Below are 17,535 nucleotides of genomic sequence, written 5' to 3' on the forward strand. Positions count from 1 at the left end.
CCCCACAAAATAGAAACCTTTACCTTAAAGCAGAGTGACTGCGAAACCTGGGCACAGGCAGCCCTTCAGTTAGAGCCGGAACAGCTCTAACAGCCGTGGTGCCCCACGAGGAGCCGCGAGGCCCCAGGGCTGTGGCGGCTGGGCGTGGGGTCACGTGTGCAGCCACGTTCCCGCTCCACGCACTGGGCCCCAGTGAGCGCAAAGCGCATGCGCAGACAAGCTACACCTGCGGGATTCGTAGGCCTTCCTGCTCAACGGGGCGTGTGCAGACCTTTCATGTGTCCTCAAATTGATTTTTAACGTTTTACTTACAGAGGACTGGGTGGTACTGATACACGAATCTCCCTCTTAGCTCTTCCAGGCTGTAGGGAATCTTGTAGCCTATTACTAGAGTGCAGAAAGGAGGGGTGTTATCTCTTTTCTACTTAAGCCTCAATCTTAGGACTGGAAACAGGGCTTCTCAGAGGTCCTGCCTTACTTCCAGCTCTAAGTTTACATCCAACACAAATTCCTACCACTGTTCCAGGGGTATGCCCTGTGTTCAGTTGTGAACAACTCTTTGTGACCGCATGGATTGTAGCCCGCCAGGCTGCTCTGTCCATGAGATTTCCCAGGCAAGAATACTGGAGTGGGTTGCCATTTCCTCCTCTGGGGGATCTTCAGACCCAGGGATCGAACCAGCATCTCCTGCATTGGCAGGCAGATTCTTTACCACTTACCACCTGGGAAGCCTGGTACTGATGTACCACCTCTGAATTCCTGGTCTAGTTTTATCAAGGACTGAACATAAAGCATTCACTGATTTTCCAGGCACTCTTGTTGTGTAGAAGAGTGAGCCATGTCTCTGACCTCTGGGTGGTGTCTGCCCCTGGCAGTGTTTCCTAAGAAGACTTGAAGTACCCACAGCTCTCTGCCTCACATTACCTGCTTTCCTTGGAAATCATGACTTGTAGAACCTTCCTTTCTAGCATACCCAGGACAGAGGTGTAAGCAGAATCAACCCATACGTAACTCATGGCAGTGTATTGTAAAGACAGACACAGCATAGTTATAAAGGATTCACTTAGATTCCGGCGTTTCCAACTGGAAATTTTAAGATCCTTCAGTTGGATCACATATCAAATTTTAAAATAAGCCCACATTCAAATAATGGCACCACCACTGTGATACTGGACAAGAGGCAAGCTTTCCAAGCACTGGGGACTTTTCTGTGAAAAGGAAGGAAGTAGACCGACACCAATCCACTCCAGTACTCTTGCCTGGAAAATCCCATGGACAGAGGAGCCTGGTAGGCTACAGTCTATGAGGTCACAAAGAGTCAGACATGACTGAGCAACTTCACTTTCAGACTGACACCAAACAGCCTGACTGAGCAGCGTGCCCCACTAGGGGCACGCCAGCAAAGGCAGCTCTCTGCTCTGCTTTACCTGCAAATGCTAAGGAACTGTCCAGTCTGCAATCCTGAACCACATTCTCACGGAAATGAACCAGCCTGTCCTGAAACTATACCTCTACCTTTTGAATTGTCTGCATCATACTTTAAACAATTAATTCATCTTGGTAACACCTATAAATTAAAACAATGAAAAACTAAGCCACTACATGTTTTAACTCTGGTCTGGTCACATAAGCTATTATTAGTCTTCTACTAAAACATGAGAATCAGCAATGATGCTATGAATGAATTTGTTTTCCTACAACTGAACTCAATGACCATTTTAATTTGCAGAAAGATAGGTTTCCATGTGTGTTTTAACCAGTGCTGTGGACTATGTCCCTGCAAAACGTATCTGCTGAAGCCTTCACTGCCAATGTGACTGCTTGGGAACACGGCCGTTAAGGCCGTAATTAAGGTCCTACAAGGTCCTAAGGGTGGACCCCCAGCTGACAGGACTCCTGGCCTAATAGGAAGAGAGACAGGAGGAGGAGGGCAGAAGCCCTGAGGTCAGGTGAGGAGAGGGGAAGCGACTTTACCAGGATCCAGCCCCGCTGACCCTGAGCCCAGATGGCCAGCCTCCAGAATGAGAAGCAGACACCCGCGCTGGAGCCCTGGCCTGGCCTCTTCTGGCAGCCAGGGCAGCTGAAAACAGTCAGAGGAAAAGCAGCACAGATACACGCTGATGCACTATCACTCTGCCTGGGAATCCATGAAACACTGCTTCAGCCAATTATGTATGAAGAACAAACAAGACTCAGAAAGAATAAATTTTCAATTCGAAAGATATGATCAATTTTATTATTTCCCAAATTATTCAGTTCCATTAATGTTGTGCCCAAATCACTATAAAACAAAAAATCATCTGAAAAGAAATCTGTGTTTCTGTCACCAATAAAACAGTTCTCCATAAGGCATTAAGATCAGTGTTTCTCACATTCTGACTTAAAAGGACAAAATGCGTTGCCTAGGGCTGGTGGAAGCTTCACAGCCAGCCCCTCCTCCCCAGCCCCAGGACGTGTTTTGGACAGCAGACGACACCAGCCCTCCTGTTGGCCTGCGGCTGGAGCCCCGCGGGGCTCACACACAGCACTTCTGACCAGAATCAGAGGAAGCCAGGCTTCACTCCTGTGTGGCTCATCCACAACGGTGACAGGGCATCTCTGTGGTCATCTCCAAAATCATCACAAAGCATCATCACCCAAGACCAAACCTGGAAAGGAGGTGGTCTGTAAACAACCGAGCTCATAGCATGTGAAAATGAAACAGTGAGATGAGAGTTTCTGAAAGGTGGTTTGATCCAAATAAAGTAGATGGATGCCATGTTCTGATTTTTTTACCGTGTCAGGGAAAGAACACTTAACATGAGATCCATTCGAGGTCCAGCACAGCACTGACCACCAGTGGGACACGGGGCAGCAGAGCTCAGAGCTCATTCACCTGCTGAACTGGGGAAAACACACAAGTCTCTTCACTGTCGCTGCCTTAGAGATATTTTAGGATGGGGGTGGGGAGCACCATAAGACAAGAGGAGGGTGGGCTCGATGCCAGAAAAACCTGACTTTCTGTTCCTGTCCCACCACCTACCAGCTACTCGGACCTGACCAAGCCACCTCACCCCTGCACTGACCCTTGAACTTCATGCCCACCTTGTGGGCACAAATGAGCACCACTGCCACTATGACTGCCAGGACAACCAGTATAACCAGGAACCAAGATGCAGGCAGTAACATGGAGACAGAGCCCCCAGAAACTCAGGGCCTGGGGGCCAGGGGGTGTGTGGGCAGGACTGGCCTGACCCCTTCCCGTGCGTGCCCCTCCCCTTCACATGCAGGTGTCGGTGGGAGTGCAAAGCCCAAACCCTGAATGTCTGCAGGCACTAAAACGTGACACTTAGGAAGGCTGGAGGGGTCTTGCAGAGAAGCAGCAGGAAAGCGTGTTTCCTAGTGAAAGGAGCGACCTGGGAGGTGAGGAGGCTCACAGAGCACACAGACCGAGGACGCTGCCCACAGGGACACCAGCCCAGCCAGCGCCCAGCAAGGTGGGGTCAAAGCTGCAGACACAGGAAGTGAACAGGGACTTAGGTTTTCAGTACACCGCCTGAAAGACCCACAAAGTTCAAGTTACAGGCAACGGCCCTTTGTCTTTATCATCCTTTATGACTCTAAAAGGCATCCGGGAAGGTCCCCAGTGGGGATGAGAAACGCTGCCCCGGCACCATCAGTGGAACCCTGATGAGCCAGATGTGCCGGTGTATCACGGCCACCCTGCGCCAGCTCCCCACCAGACGGGGCTGCACATCAGGAAGGCAGGGACCCCATTCAGGACTACAGATCATCACTCTGGAGGGAGAATACTGTAATGAATGAAGAAAAAGCACAAAACAAAGGAAAATTTATACTTCAACACACCGGTTACACAGCTGTTGTTATTACACCAATAACAACAATACATCGGGGATGCAGAACAATGTGGCTGAGTTACAAGTGAAACTCTTTTTTTGAGGAAGTCATGATCATCAGAGACCACGGGTTTTTCCTGTGTCACTGGCCCCCGTCTCAGTAATCTAGGTTCTGCAGAACGATCATCCCCTGAGCATCCACGGAGCAGCGCTGCTGGCCCGTGAGGGGACAGAGCACAGAGGTGAGGGACGCAGACACATCTGTGCCCTGATCCTGCTCTGTGTGCCTCGCTGTGGGCTCCACGCTCACAATCACCCTGCGAACTAGAACAAGCCTCTCTTTTCAGGTAAGGAAACCAGTACTGAGGACAAGTGACTCATCTGCTATAAGACAGTAAGGGTGAGGTCATAATTAGATTTAGATTTATGTGGCTCCAAACCCATCTTCCTCGCTGCTATGCCACACAAACACACGAGTGTTCCACCAATGAAAAAAAAATCTGCAAATAAATTCAAAACCAGCTCTCAGAGGATCCGAGTATGCAAGCTCCTAACAGCTGATGGGTTGATTCCAGGGGGTTTCCTTAGAAACAGTGATCTCTGTGAGTTACAGGAGGAGAAAGATGGTCAGGGAAGAGGGGGCAGGTACTGGTGGAGAGTCTTCTAGAAGCAGAGACAGAGGTGGGAAGAAGCTCCTTCTCCATTTTAGGGTGCAGATACTTCACAAATTCAGTTTCATTTTAAATATAACAGGCAAAGTGTGGAGCAGGAGCTGCTGGCGATGCTCCTGAGGATAATTTCTACCTTATATTCTGTGCTTCTGGTCCAAGATGCAGAATCCTATTCCTATTGGCCATTCGGGTGCACTATCATCATTTCAGCTGAAATAGGTTTGGATTATTTTCATATCTCCAGGCAAGACGAAGGAAGTACAAGCCCTCTAACAAAACACATTTAATGTATGTGATGGAACATGATGTATTTTATGGACAAAATTTGGGATGACTACAAACATAACTATAACCATAATCTTTAATTATGAGAGATGCTGGAGATCCCTGCAATGAGACACAAGCAAAAAAACTTCAAAAAATATTAAGAAAATGTATTTTGGAAGCTCCAATAAATCAACAATCATGTATTTCAATCCTTTAAAATCTAAGACATAGGAGAAAACATGAAGTGTTATAATCACATCACTTCTTAAAAATCTATACCCACCACCAGAAAATACCTACAGTTACTATAAACACCGGTGTAGGGTAGAGCTTCCAAGACAGAGAAATCCTTATGTGTTGGCTCTTCCAGCATCAGTAAAACATTTTTAAAAAGTAGTATATTAGTCAGGGAATCATATACTCAGCATCTCCCTACATACTTTTTTTTATGGTAAAATAGACATGGCATTTACCCCATTAACCTCTTTTAAGCACACAATTCAATGTCACTAAGTACAGATACAGTCACAATGTTGTGCAACCATAAACACTATTTACATAGTTTTAAAAATATTCACAGTAAGGAGGCTTAGCACACACACAAGGAAATATGAACAAACCAGGTACAAGTCCAAACACCTGGGCTTCCGCTCAGCAAACAACAGGAGATTGGAACAGGTCTCAGGACAGCCCCTCATGTGGACCAGGGACCCCGATCCAGGTCCTAGCCTCTGGACTTGCCATGAGCTGCTGGTCACAGGACCCAGCCTCTCGGGGCTCCCTGCCTCCACCATCACCTCAGAGAGTGATCCCCACAAGAGGCAACTTGTGGCTGGGACTCTGAGGGCCTCTGTCCAGAGCTATTTAACAGTGGGGCTCGGACTCCCCAGCCCAGCACGCTGCACTCCCCCCACCACATGCTGTGTTTCTGTTCACTGGAAGGACGTGTCTGCAGGGGACGTGTCTGCAGGCGAGGTGACAGCTCTGCACCCACCTGGCCCCGGAGTCCCCCCATCACTCAGGGCACGCTTCCCTTCTGCTGGGCCCCGACATGGCCCTGTCCACACCACTGCACTCAGGGACTTTCTAAACCTTCCCACAGAGCACCCAGCTGGACACAGTTCAGAACATGGCTATACTCATAACTCATTAGGCACCAACAGAAAAGCAATGAACTGCTTGGTGCCTGCCTGCCTGTGGGCAAAGCAGCCTAGGAGACCAGAGTCACCACAGGGGATCACCACCAAGTGACTGGGGGACAGATGTATGGCTTCTCTTTGCCCACCTTTACTGAAACATAGGCTTCCCAGGTGGCTCAGTGGTAAAGAATCTGCCTGCCATTGCAAGAGACACAGGTTCCATCCCTGGGCGAGGACGATCCCTTGGAGAAGAGCATGGCTACCCACTCTAGTATTCTTGACTGGAGAATTCCATGGACAGAGGAGCATGGTGGGCTACAGTCCATGGGGTCACAAAGAGTCAGACACAGCTGAGCACACACTGAAATACAGTGGACACAGACACAACACTGTGAATTTAAGGTCTAGATATGAAGATCTGACACATGTATATATTGTGAAGAGTTACTTAACAAGTCCTTCACCTCACGTGGTTACCACTTCTTGATGTTGCTGTTGTGATGAGAACATCACTGCTCTAAACTCAGAGCAACTTCAGGTGCATAATACACAACTAACCAGTCACCTAGCTGGATGTCAGACCCCCAGACTTGTTCATCCTATAACTGGAAGCTTTTACCTTTGACCAACACAGGGGCCTCGGGCAACCACCATTCAATCCTTTGCTTCTAAGAGCTCAACTGGTTCTATTCTAGTTTTCTTTTTTTAATCCCACATATAAGTGAGATCATACCATACTGATATTTCTCTGACATTTCACTTAACATAACGCCCTCAGGTTCCATCCCTGTTATCACAAAAGGCAGGATTTCCTTCTTTTTAAAGGCTTATTGATATTCCATCGGGCATGTATACACTGTGTATATATAACCATCCATCCATCAGTGGACGTTTAGGTTGTTTCTATCTTGGCTTATAAATAATGTTGCAATGAGCAAGGCAGTACAGACATCGCCTTCAGATAGTGATTTAATTTCCTTTGGATATATAACATACCTTCTTTTTAAAAATTTTTCAAAAATGTATACAGGTACCAATATATTTTTTAAAATGTTTTTAAGAGTATTACCAAATTACTAAGATATTTAGGCTTTTAAATGAATGAAGAAATACTGTTATATTCCTTAGCTGTTATTACCTAAGAGTGTAAGGCTATTAACATTAACATTACATGCTGTTACTTTTTAAAAAGTTGGCCCACCCTTGTTCTTGTTGTTGTTCAGTCACTAAGTCTTGTCTGACTCTCTGCAATCCCATGGACTACAGCACGCCAGGCTCCTCTGTCCTTCACTATAAAATGTTTTTTGCTCAAATTCATTTCCATTGAGTCCGTGATGCTATCCAGCCATCTCATCCTCTGCCGCCCCTTTCTCCTCCTGACCTCAATCTTTCCCAGCATCAGGGTCTTTTCCAACGAGTTGGCTCTTCGCATCAGGTAGCCAAAGTCTTGGAGATTCAGCATCAGTCTTTCCAAAGAATATTCAGAGTTGATTTCCTTTAGGATTGACTGGTTTGATCTCTTTTCTGCCCAAGGGACTCAGGGCCCTACAGAGTCCAGGGACCTACAGAGGCCCTGACACTTACCCCTAATATCTGTGCAGACTCCCAGTTCACTGACCAGGAGCAAATCTGCACCCCCTGCAGTGGAAGCATGGAGTCTTAACCACAGGACCACCAGAGAAGTCCTGTGTTCACTCGCTTATCCTTAATAACACAACCCCTGAGTTTAAAGATTTGTCAACATGGTGGCAAAATAACATAAAATTTGCTATTTAAACCATTTTTTTAAAGTGTATAATTCAAGGGTCTTAATTATATTCATGATGTCCTACAATTAGCTGCATTTTTTCCAAAATGTTTCAACAGCCTGAAAAGAAACTCTGTGCCCTGTAACCCTCTCTCTCTCCCCCAACCCAGCCCCTGACCCCTGTGTTATACTCTGTCTCTGAGTTTGCCTGTTCTGAGTATTCCACATAGTTCAGTTCAGTTAAGTTCAGTCAATCGTGTCCGACTCTTTGCGACCTCATGAACTGCAGCACACCAGGTCTCCCTGTCCATCACCAACTCCTGGAGTTCACCTGAACTCATGTCCATTGAGTCGGTGATGCCATCCAACCATCTCATCCTCTGTCGTCCTCTTCTCCTCCTGCCTTCATTCTTTCCCAACATCAAGGTCTTTTCCAATGAGTCAGCTCTTCACATCAGGTGGCCAAAATATTGGAGTTTCAGCTTCAACATCAGCTTCCTTCCAATGAACACCCAGGATTGATTTCCTTTAGGATGGACTGGTTGGATCTCCTTGAAGTCCAAGGGACTCTCAACAGTCTTCTCCAACACCACAGTTCAAAAGCATCAATTCTTCTGCGCTCAGCTTTCTTTATAGTCCAACTCTCACATCCATACATGATTACTGGAAAAACCATAGCCTTGACTAGACGGACCTTTGTTGACAAAGTAAGGTCTCTGCTTTTGAATATGCTATCTAGGTTGGTCATAACTTTCCTTCCAAGGAGTAAGCGTCTTTTAATTTCATGGCTGCAATCACCATCTGCAGTGATTTTGGAGCCCCCAAAAATAAAGTCAGCCACTGTTGGAACCATCTAATATCTGTACTTCTGCATCTGACTTACTTCATTCAGCACACTGTTTTCCAGATCCATCATCCTGTAGCAGTGTCAGACTGCATCTTTTTCAAGGCTGAATAATATTCCACTGTACAGATAGACCACATTCTTTATCCCTTTATCACCCATAGGCAGTGGGGTGTTCCACCTTCTAGCAACTGTGAATAAAGGCTAGGACAGTGGCGTATGAGTCCCAGTTAGAGTTGCTGTTTTCAGATCACTTAAGTACATCTTAGGAGGGGACTGTTGGGCCACAAGGTATCTCTGTGGACTTTCTGAAGGTCTGCCAAGCTGTGTGCCGTATTTTCCATTCCCACCAGCAAAGTATGAGGGTTCCAGTTTCCCCACATCCTGACCAGAACTTATTTTCCTTTGCTTTGTTTTGGGGTTTTCAGTTGTTCTTGGTTCGCTTGTTTGTTTTTGCCATCCTGGTAGGTGTGAAGTGATGTCTCTTTGTGGATTTGATTTGCATTTTCCTAAAGACTAATGATGTTGAGCATCTTTTCATGTGTGTTGACCATTTTATATCACCTTTGGAGAAATAGCAATTACTGTCCTTTGTCCATTTTTAACTGGGTTGGGTTGTTTGTTGTCTTGTGGCTGAGTTGCAGGATTTATACATCCTGAATATTAAACCCTTACCAGATATGTGATTTGCCAATATTCTCTCATGTTCATGGACTTTCTTTTACTCTATTGATGATGCTTTTTTTGCACAAAAGTTTTATAATATAAACAAGGCCCTACACACACACACACACACACACACACATACAGATTCTTTACTAAGTCACTAGAGAAGATATATATATCTTCTGTTTTCTTCTGTTACCTGTATTTCTGGTGCTGTATCTAAGAAACCATTGCCATACCAACAGTATAAAAAGTTTGTTCCTATGTTTTCTTCTAAGGGTTTCAGCTCTTCCAGTATTTGATCCATACTGAGTTAATGTCTGTATATGGTATGAGGTAGGGGTCCAGATTCACTCTTGTGCACGTGGACATCCCATTTTCCCAGCATCAATTGTTGAAGGCACTATTTTTTCCCCACTGAATAGACTTGACACTCCTGTCAAAAATCAGTAGCTACTCCCTGTTTTTATATGGGCCATAAGCTAAAAATGGTTTTCACATTGTTACATGACTTTAAGAACCAAAATAATAATGTTTCATGACATGTGAAAACTATATAGAATTCAATTTTCAGTATCTATAAAGTTTTCTTGGAATATGGCAATCTGTATTCATTTATGTGTGGCCAGGGCTATTTTCAGAAGATAATGGCAGAGATGAGAAGTGCAAGACAGATGAAATGACCTGAAAAGCCTAAAATATTTATTATCCGACCTTTTATAGAAGTGCGCATATTCCTGCTTTAGGATGAATATTGCCTTTCCCAGCTTACCTTGAAGATAGGAATGACCATTGACTAAATTTCATAAGGTAAGATGGTAGCAGAAATGTTGTGTGACCCCTAAGACAAGTGCTTAATAATAGGGAGTGCTTAATAATAGCCCTTCTTAGTGCTGGGTGGAAAGTTTATCTGATGACTGGCGTCCACCTTGGCACATGAGACAAGACCCAAGTTGAAAGAGGCAGAGCAACAAGCTAGAGGACGTCCATATCCGTGATGCTGAAGGAACGTCCACAGGGCCATGCATGCTCCCAGGTTGGCCTTTGTTTATACATATATATATATATATATATATATATATATATATCTTTAACTCACTGTTATTTCAGGATCTTTTTTAGATGTGTTAGAACCTAATCTACACTGAAATTCATCTGCCCCTAAGAGCTGCTGTATTGCAATGTCATTTAAGTCAATCAAGTCAAATGCCATGCTTTTGGCAAATGATTAGTTTGTTCCCAGCACAGTATCTCAACAGAAACTGCCTCTACCAACTGGGGGACCCAACTGTTATAGAGCTACTTGGTGAATAATGTTTTTCATTTTTCCAGCCACTGTGTAACAGGCTTAAGAATATTCTCAACAAACTACATACATACCAAAGGAAAACGAGGTCTTTACCAAACACAGTACTTAAAATGTATCAATTATCAAATCATCTTAGTCATAGAAGGACTAGCTGAAAATCTTCTAGTCCATGTTACCAATTTTTTTCTTTTGCATTTGAATTATATAAACGTATACACAAAAATCCTTATATAAAATGCAGGTAAAAATAAACAAACTTGTACTGAAGCTGGGGTGGGGGGAGAGATGTGAGTGCCACCCACTCCCCCTAATTTTCAAGTTCTTTCTGCAATACAGGCATAGTTCAGAGACACTAGGAGCTGTGGGGTGAGGTCTCAGACCACTGCAATGAAGTGAATCACATGAAATTTTGGTTCCCCAGTGCATGTAAAAGTTGTCTGCATACTATACTGCAGTCTGTTAAGTATACAACAGCATTATGTATAAAAAAATTATACATAATTAAAAAGTACTTTACTGCTAAAAAGACATGCTGAACCTTCAGCAAGTTGTAATATTTTTGTCAGTGGAGGGTCTCGGCCTTGATGTTGATGGCTGCTGATGGGTCAGGGTGGTGGCAGCTGCAGGATGGGGTGGCAATTTCTTAAATTAAGACAACAGGGAGGTCCACTGTATTGATTGACCCCTTCCTTTCACGAACAATTTCTTTGCAGCAGCAACATTGTTTGATAGCATTTTATCCACAGCAGAACATCTTTCAAAACTGTGGTCAATCCTCTCAAGCCCTTCTGTTGTTTTATCAACTAAGTTTGGAATAGTCTAAGTCCTCTTGTCATTTCAACCACCTTCACAGCATCTTCACCAGGAGTAGATTCAATCTCAAGAAGCCACCCTCTTTGCTCATCCATAAGAAGCAACTTCTCATCCTTCAGGTTTTATCATGAGATGCAGCGGTTCAGTCCCATCTTCAGACTCCACTTCTGATTCTAGTTCTCTTGCTGTTTCCACCGCATCTGCAGTTCCTTCCTCCACTGAGGTCTTGAACCTCCACAAAGTCATCCATGAGGGGCGGAAACAACTTCTTCCAAACTCTTGTTAGTGTTGATATGTTTTCCCCTTCCCATGAACCACAACTGTTCTTAACAGCACGGAGAATTGTGAATCCTTTCCAGCAGATTTTCAGTGGACTTGATTTGATTGCCCAGTGACTCATTAGAGGAGTCACTATCTATGGTATACAGTTTTAGCATTATGATATGTGTTTCTTAAATAATAAGACTTGAAAGTAGGAATTCCTGATTGATCTGTGGGCTGCAAAATGGATGTTGTGTCAGCAGCCATGAAAACAACATTCATCTCATTGTCCCTCTCTATCAGAGCTCCTGGGTGAGCAGGGGCATTGTCAGCAAGTGGAATAATTTGAAAGGAACATTTTTTTCTGAGCAGCAGGTCTCAACAGTCAGCTGAAAAAATTCAGCAAACCGTGTTGTAAACAGATGTGCTGTCATCCGGGCTTTGCTGTTCCATTTACAGAGCACAGGCAGAGTAGATTTAGCATAATCCTAAGAGCCCTAGGATTTTCAGATGGTCAAGGAGCACTGGCTTCAACTTAGAGTCACCAGCTGCATTAGCTCCTAACAAGAGGGTCAGTCCTGTGAAGCTTTGAAGCCGGGTATTGACTTCTCCTCTCTCACTATGAAGGTCCTAGATGGCATCTTCTCCCAATAGAAAGGTGTTTCATCCACCTTGAAAATCACTAATTCTAGATCTGGATAACTTGCTGCAGCTTCTACATCAGCACCGGCTAGAAAACTGACTGGCCCACAACATGCAGACGAGTTTTACGAACTCATCGTAAAACAGAACAGCTTGAGCTCAGGATGAGTGCCAGGCCAGATGGCACTCGAGGACTCCATAGTTATCATCTTGTTAATACATCTTGTTAATATTGTCTCAGAAGATACAGTAATGAATTTTAGATGAAACTAAGAGTTCTTTTTTAAACACCACAGTGACAAATATATATAATAAGCGTTTAGGTCAGTTTTAATCTCATCAAAGGAAATACATAAACTACTGAGTAAGTGTTTAAAAGGTGCTGTGAAAGAACTCATCGTCTAAAGAGGACCTAAAATGAAACTGCGGCCCCACACTGCACGCTGCTGCTCAGAAGCCATGCCCAGGGCCCTCCAGGCAGAGGGAAGCGAGTGAGTGGCAGCTGTTGGCACCCCTCAGAAGGCCGGGAACTGTGTGCAGAGTTCTGACAGCAGATTCCCGGAGGACAGGACCAACACTCAGTGTCACCTAACATGGTGGTGTTCAGTCACCTAGTGGTATCGGACTCTTTGTGACCCCATGGACTGTAGCCCACGAGGTCCTCTGACCATGGATTCTCCAGGCAAGAACAGTGGAGTGGGTTGCCATCCCCTCCTCCAGGGGATCTTCCAAACCCAGGCATTGAATCCAGGTCTCGAACCCGGGTCTCCCACATTACAAGCAGATTCTTTACCATCTGAGGCCGCCAGGGAAGCCCTCATCTAACATACTTACACCCTAACATAGATGGGGAAGTGGGCAGACACAACATACCATGGGAATGAAGGCGCAGTCCTGTGAGAAGCCAGGGACGTCGCCAGGACGGCTGGACAACTCTGGTACTGCGAGAGCCCTGCTTTACTTAGGAGCCAGTTCCTTTCTGCTTCATCCTCCCTGTTATGTTAAACAAGGAGATTATCAGCTGAAGTTCAGCACCGCGATAAGGAAGGTTTCTGTTTCCGCTGCCCTGACTCTTGTCAGCCTTTTCCAGGTCCAAGGCAGGCACGGGGTTACTGCGAGTTTCGCGTGCACGAGGCACTCCGTGGCAGTTCTGTGTGCCCTGGGGAGGGACACCCAGCTCCCCGCCAGGCAGGCTCACCCCCTCTTCAGCAGCACTGATGCTGGACGGGGCCTGACCTGATGCCAGCTGTGCCTCTCCAGGTCACCTGGCCCATCCTCTGTGTGTTCATCTCCATAACCATCTCTCTTTCTTCCCAGATCCTTTCAGACAATCTCTCCCAGGAACAGCCTCAAAAGTAGGGACCCCTTGCCCAACATGACCCACTTCAAGGTGCCACGTCCATGCCACTCCCTTGGGAGGTTCTCCCTTCACCAGGAGGACAGCATGGCCCATTTCAGCCCCTCGGATTCAGGCAGCACTACTCATAAATTCCCTGAGCAGAGGGCCCTTTATCCCCCTGTGCAAAAAGGATTATCTGAATATGGTAGCACTGCAATTGGCTTAAATAAGAGGTAACTCTCTAAAAACTAGGTTTCTCAAATCAGTATAATAGAGGGCCAAGGCAGGGGATATTTCCCCAGAGCTGGGGGTGGGGGTTGTGGGCCCTCCCAGCTTCTGTGTCCAGAGCTGGTCTTCCCACGGCTCCTACCCCCCATCCCCATGCTCCCCGAACATCAGACCCCTGATTCCCAATTCTCCAAACCAGTGGTCTTCGTGATTTTTCTCAAGCATCCTTTGAAAATTTTTAAATGACTACTAGAGCATTGCAAATGATTTAATTCCTAGAATAGCATATTGACTGCCATTAAATGAAAGCGCTCCCCGGTTCTTCTGTATGCATCCAGTAGCCTCAAAATGACTATATCTGTTCAGGGGCCACTGTGCTCCAGGCTGCCTGCCGTGATACTGAGGCCGAGCAGACCAAGCCCCACAGACAGACTGTGCTCCTGGCAGGGGGCAAGTCCAACTCTGAGCTGTGTGTGAACCAAGCAGTTAGAAATTTTACACTGTTTCTTTTATGCCTTCAACTCTTAATTCCACTCCATTTACCCCAAAGGATTTCATCCTAAAGTAATATACTTTACGCTTGAAAGCTTTTATTGATCATCACTTCATTCTTCCCTGCAACAAAGAAATGTATGTGAATTGAAATAAGACATCCTGTGACCATGAGGTTCCAAGTGTTTTACAGAGATATTGCAAAATTTTTTAAAATTTAATTTATTTTAATTGGAGGCTAATTACTTTACAATATTGTATTGGTTCAATACAGGATCCTTGGGGCTGGTGCAAATTTTTATTAACAATTTTAAACATACACATTAAACTTTCACCACTTCACAACAGAGTTCTTTTAAAAAATGTTTCCATTAATTAGTACAACTTCTTGCTGTACTGAAACCAGGTCCAGCATATTTCTGTTCTCTGTTTTACCTGCTGAGATTTAAGCATGAGAAACCTTTTTCACACAGAGACCCGAGTCACTGACTTCCAGAAAGTGTTACAGCAAAGTCACGGCAATCTTCCATCCAAAACCACACTTGATGATCCGCCAGATGACAATGTGAGGGGTCCTCCTCAGTCTGGTGGAGAAAGAAGAACTCAGGACCACCTGACTGGCACCAGGACACGGTGCCCAGCCCCTAGTGCCAGCCTCTCCCCTCCCACCCTTGTCCTGAGCATCCCTTAGAGATGGACACACCCTTTCCCCAGGGTCTTTGCAGGGGCCAGGGCAGTGTATCGTGAGGACAGAGATGGGACGAGAACACTGAGGAGTGGAGCCCCTGAGCCTTGGGACCGGTATTAAGGAGAAAGGGAAGCTGCATCATACTGTGCGCTTCACTGTGTTGTCTGTAAGGAAAGGTCACACACAGGTCAAAGACATACACATTCACACACGGGAGGACGACTGTCCACCTCCATCACTATCATGCCGGCTTTGGGAATCAAAGCGACACGCTCACCACAGGAGACATCACAGGGCTTCCTACCACCATCGGTCCCCACACTCTGCTCCCCCAGCATCCTTAGGTCTACTTGTGAAACGTGAAAACACACACGCAGACCTTTCAGGAAAAGGGCTTAAGAGAGACAGGAAAACAGTAACCTTAGTGAACTTCTGGCCAATGTCATTTAATAATGCCAGAGAATCCTATTACTTTTCAAACTGAAAAGTGGTTCACGTCTGACTTGAGGCACTCAGGTATTTAATTTACTAGCCTTCTCTTCCTTCTGAGACCTCACCACCCCGCCAAGTGACTGCCAAGGGCTCTGTGGAGAAGGAAATCTATGAACGTGAAAGAAGCAGGTGCTGGAGTATCCCATGAAGTGCCACATGGAGGGAGAAGAGGGCTGAGGACGCAGAGTCAAGGAGGTGATGAAGCAGGCAAGAGCCAGGACACGAGCCTGGCTGCCCAGGGAGGCCTGGGTCCCAGACGGCTCACGGGGCAGAGAGACCTGGGAAACTCAGTGACCGCATCGTCCTCACACCCCTTCATGCAAGATGCCCAGCAGCCTGCCCGCAATCCACTGGGAAAATCGGAACTTCTTCGCTTCAAAACCAGAATTGATTTGCTCTAAATGAAGACCTGAACTCTGCATTTAGAACTTCTCCAGCAACACAGCCAGCTCTGTGCCCAACCACTCTGAGGAGAAGCCCACCTGGTGACCGGCTCCACCTCCAGACACAGAACCAGAGCCACAGTGACAGAAAAAGTGAAAGAGACATTGCAGGAAATCGAGTAAAAGGAAAAACCCAGCAATTTAGTCTCCACAGAAAAATCTGAGAAGATTCGGGGCCATGAAAAAAGAAACAGAGCAAAAAGAAGTCTTAGAAACTGAAAATTGCTGAGAATAAAATTTTGATAGAAGACAGTATTGAAAAAATTTACCAGAAAGTAATATAAAAATATACAAAAGATGCAAAAGTATATAATAGAAAAGACATTGGACATTAAGAGTCTATCTGGGGCAGGTCCTACATCTGAAGAAGAAGAGTTTCAGAAAGATAAAAGAGAAGAGAAAAGAAACGAAAAAAATAACAGAAGAAATAGATGGTAATAGAAACTGAAGGTAATAGATTATCAAGGACATAGTACATGGGAGTTTACAAAAGCCAGGATCACATAATTTCAGACCAAAAGCATCCACATGGCCCAGCATTTTGACTGAAACAGGGAAAAACCTATACCCATGTACGTGAATCTTTAGAACACAAACATAAGAGAAAGCTAAAAATGTCCAGAAAGAAGTCAGTTATAGCAAAGGAAACAGAACTGGCCTTTCCGCACTAAATTACAGAAACAATGGGGAAATGCCTTCAAAATTCTCAGACAAAATTATTTTGACACTGGAATTCAATACCCAGCCAAACTTGCACACATAATGAGGGCAGCATTTCTGATGCGCAAGACCAGAAAAGTTATCTTCTACTCTTATTTTCTCAGGAAATTATTTGAAGATATGCGCTGACTAAAGGAAGGTAAAAGTCGAGACAGAGAAAGACAAGATCTTTGAGGAACTGTAGGTCAAAACAGCCAAGAGAAGAGTTAAAAGGGTGAGGCTGCACTTCATACCCAGAAAGCAGTAGGTTCTGAAAAAAATCAGAACAAAGATTCTGGAAGAAAACCTCCGGCCTGCCAGTCAGTTGGTAAAGGACCAAGGAGGGTGGTTCTCTCTGAGCAACACCCCCTGGAGCATTTTACAACAACTCCAAAAGGCTATTTTCCGTCTTCAGCTCATAGGAGAAGCAGGAAAATTAACTATGATTTCTAAAGAACTTCAATGGACTCACCCTTGACAAATGCTGCTGAAAGTGAGTGAGTGAGTGGTGCTAATGCCTCACAGCACAGAATGGATGTCAAGTGACACCACCAGAGCCAACAGAATAAGGAAGAAGGTGGAGCTTATCCATGAAAGCTAATGAGTCAGCAGAGAGAAGAACCCAGCAGGAGTAACCGGGTTATACGGAGGGAAGGGGAAGACATGGTAAACAGTTAACAATGTCTGCTGCTGCTAAGTGGCTTCAGTCGTGTCCCACTCTGTGCGACCCCATAGACGGCAGCCCACCAGGCTCCCCTGTCCCTGGGATTCTCCAGGCAAGAACACTGGAGTGGGTTGCCATTTCCTTCTCCAATGCATGAAAGTGAAAAGTGAAAAGGACTATGTTAAGTATGTGCAAATATTACTTTAAGACATATGTAAAGATATATATTAAAAGTAATTAGTTTTTAAATTTTTATTAAATAACAAACCTGAGACACAAGAATAAGGAGATAGAG

General features: G+C 45.2%; 1 protein-coding gene across 7 annotated transcripts in view; it reads right to left on the minus strand.

Annotated features, from left to right (window-relative positions):
• The window catches only part of DLGAP2 (DLG associated protein 2), a 635,944-nt gene that overhangs the window by 597,017 nt on the left and 21,392 nt on the right, over positions 1–17,535 (minus strand). For 3 of the 7 annotated variants that reach the window (XM_044939141.2, XM_025280928.3, XM_044939124.2), the window contains exon 1: positions 24–186. The exons of the other annotated variants lie outside the window; for them this stretch is intronic. The gene's annotated coding sequence lies outside the window, so the exon portion shown is untranslated. Of the gene's footprint in view, positions 1–23; positions 187–17,535 lie in introns of those variants that run through there. 7 annotated transcript variants of the gene reach the window in all.

Source organism: Bubalus bubalis, chromosome 1 (assembly GCF_019923935.1).
Source record: "Bubalus bubalis isolate 160015118507 breed Murrah chromosome 1, NDDB_SH_1, whole genome shotgun sequence".
In the NCBI taxonomy this organism is placed as follows: domain Eukaryota; kingdom Metazoa; phylum Chordata; class Mammalia; order Artiodactyla; family Bovidae; genus Bubalus; species Bubalus bubalis.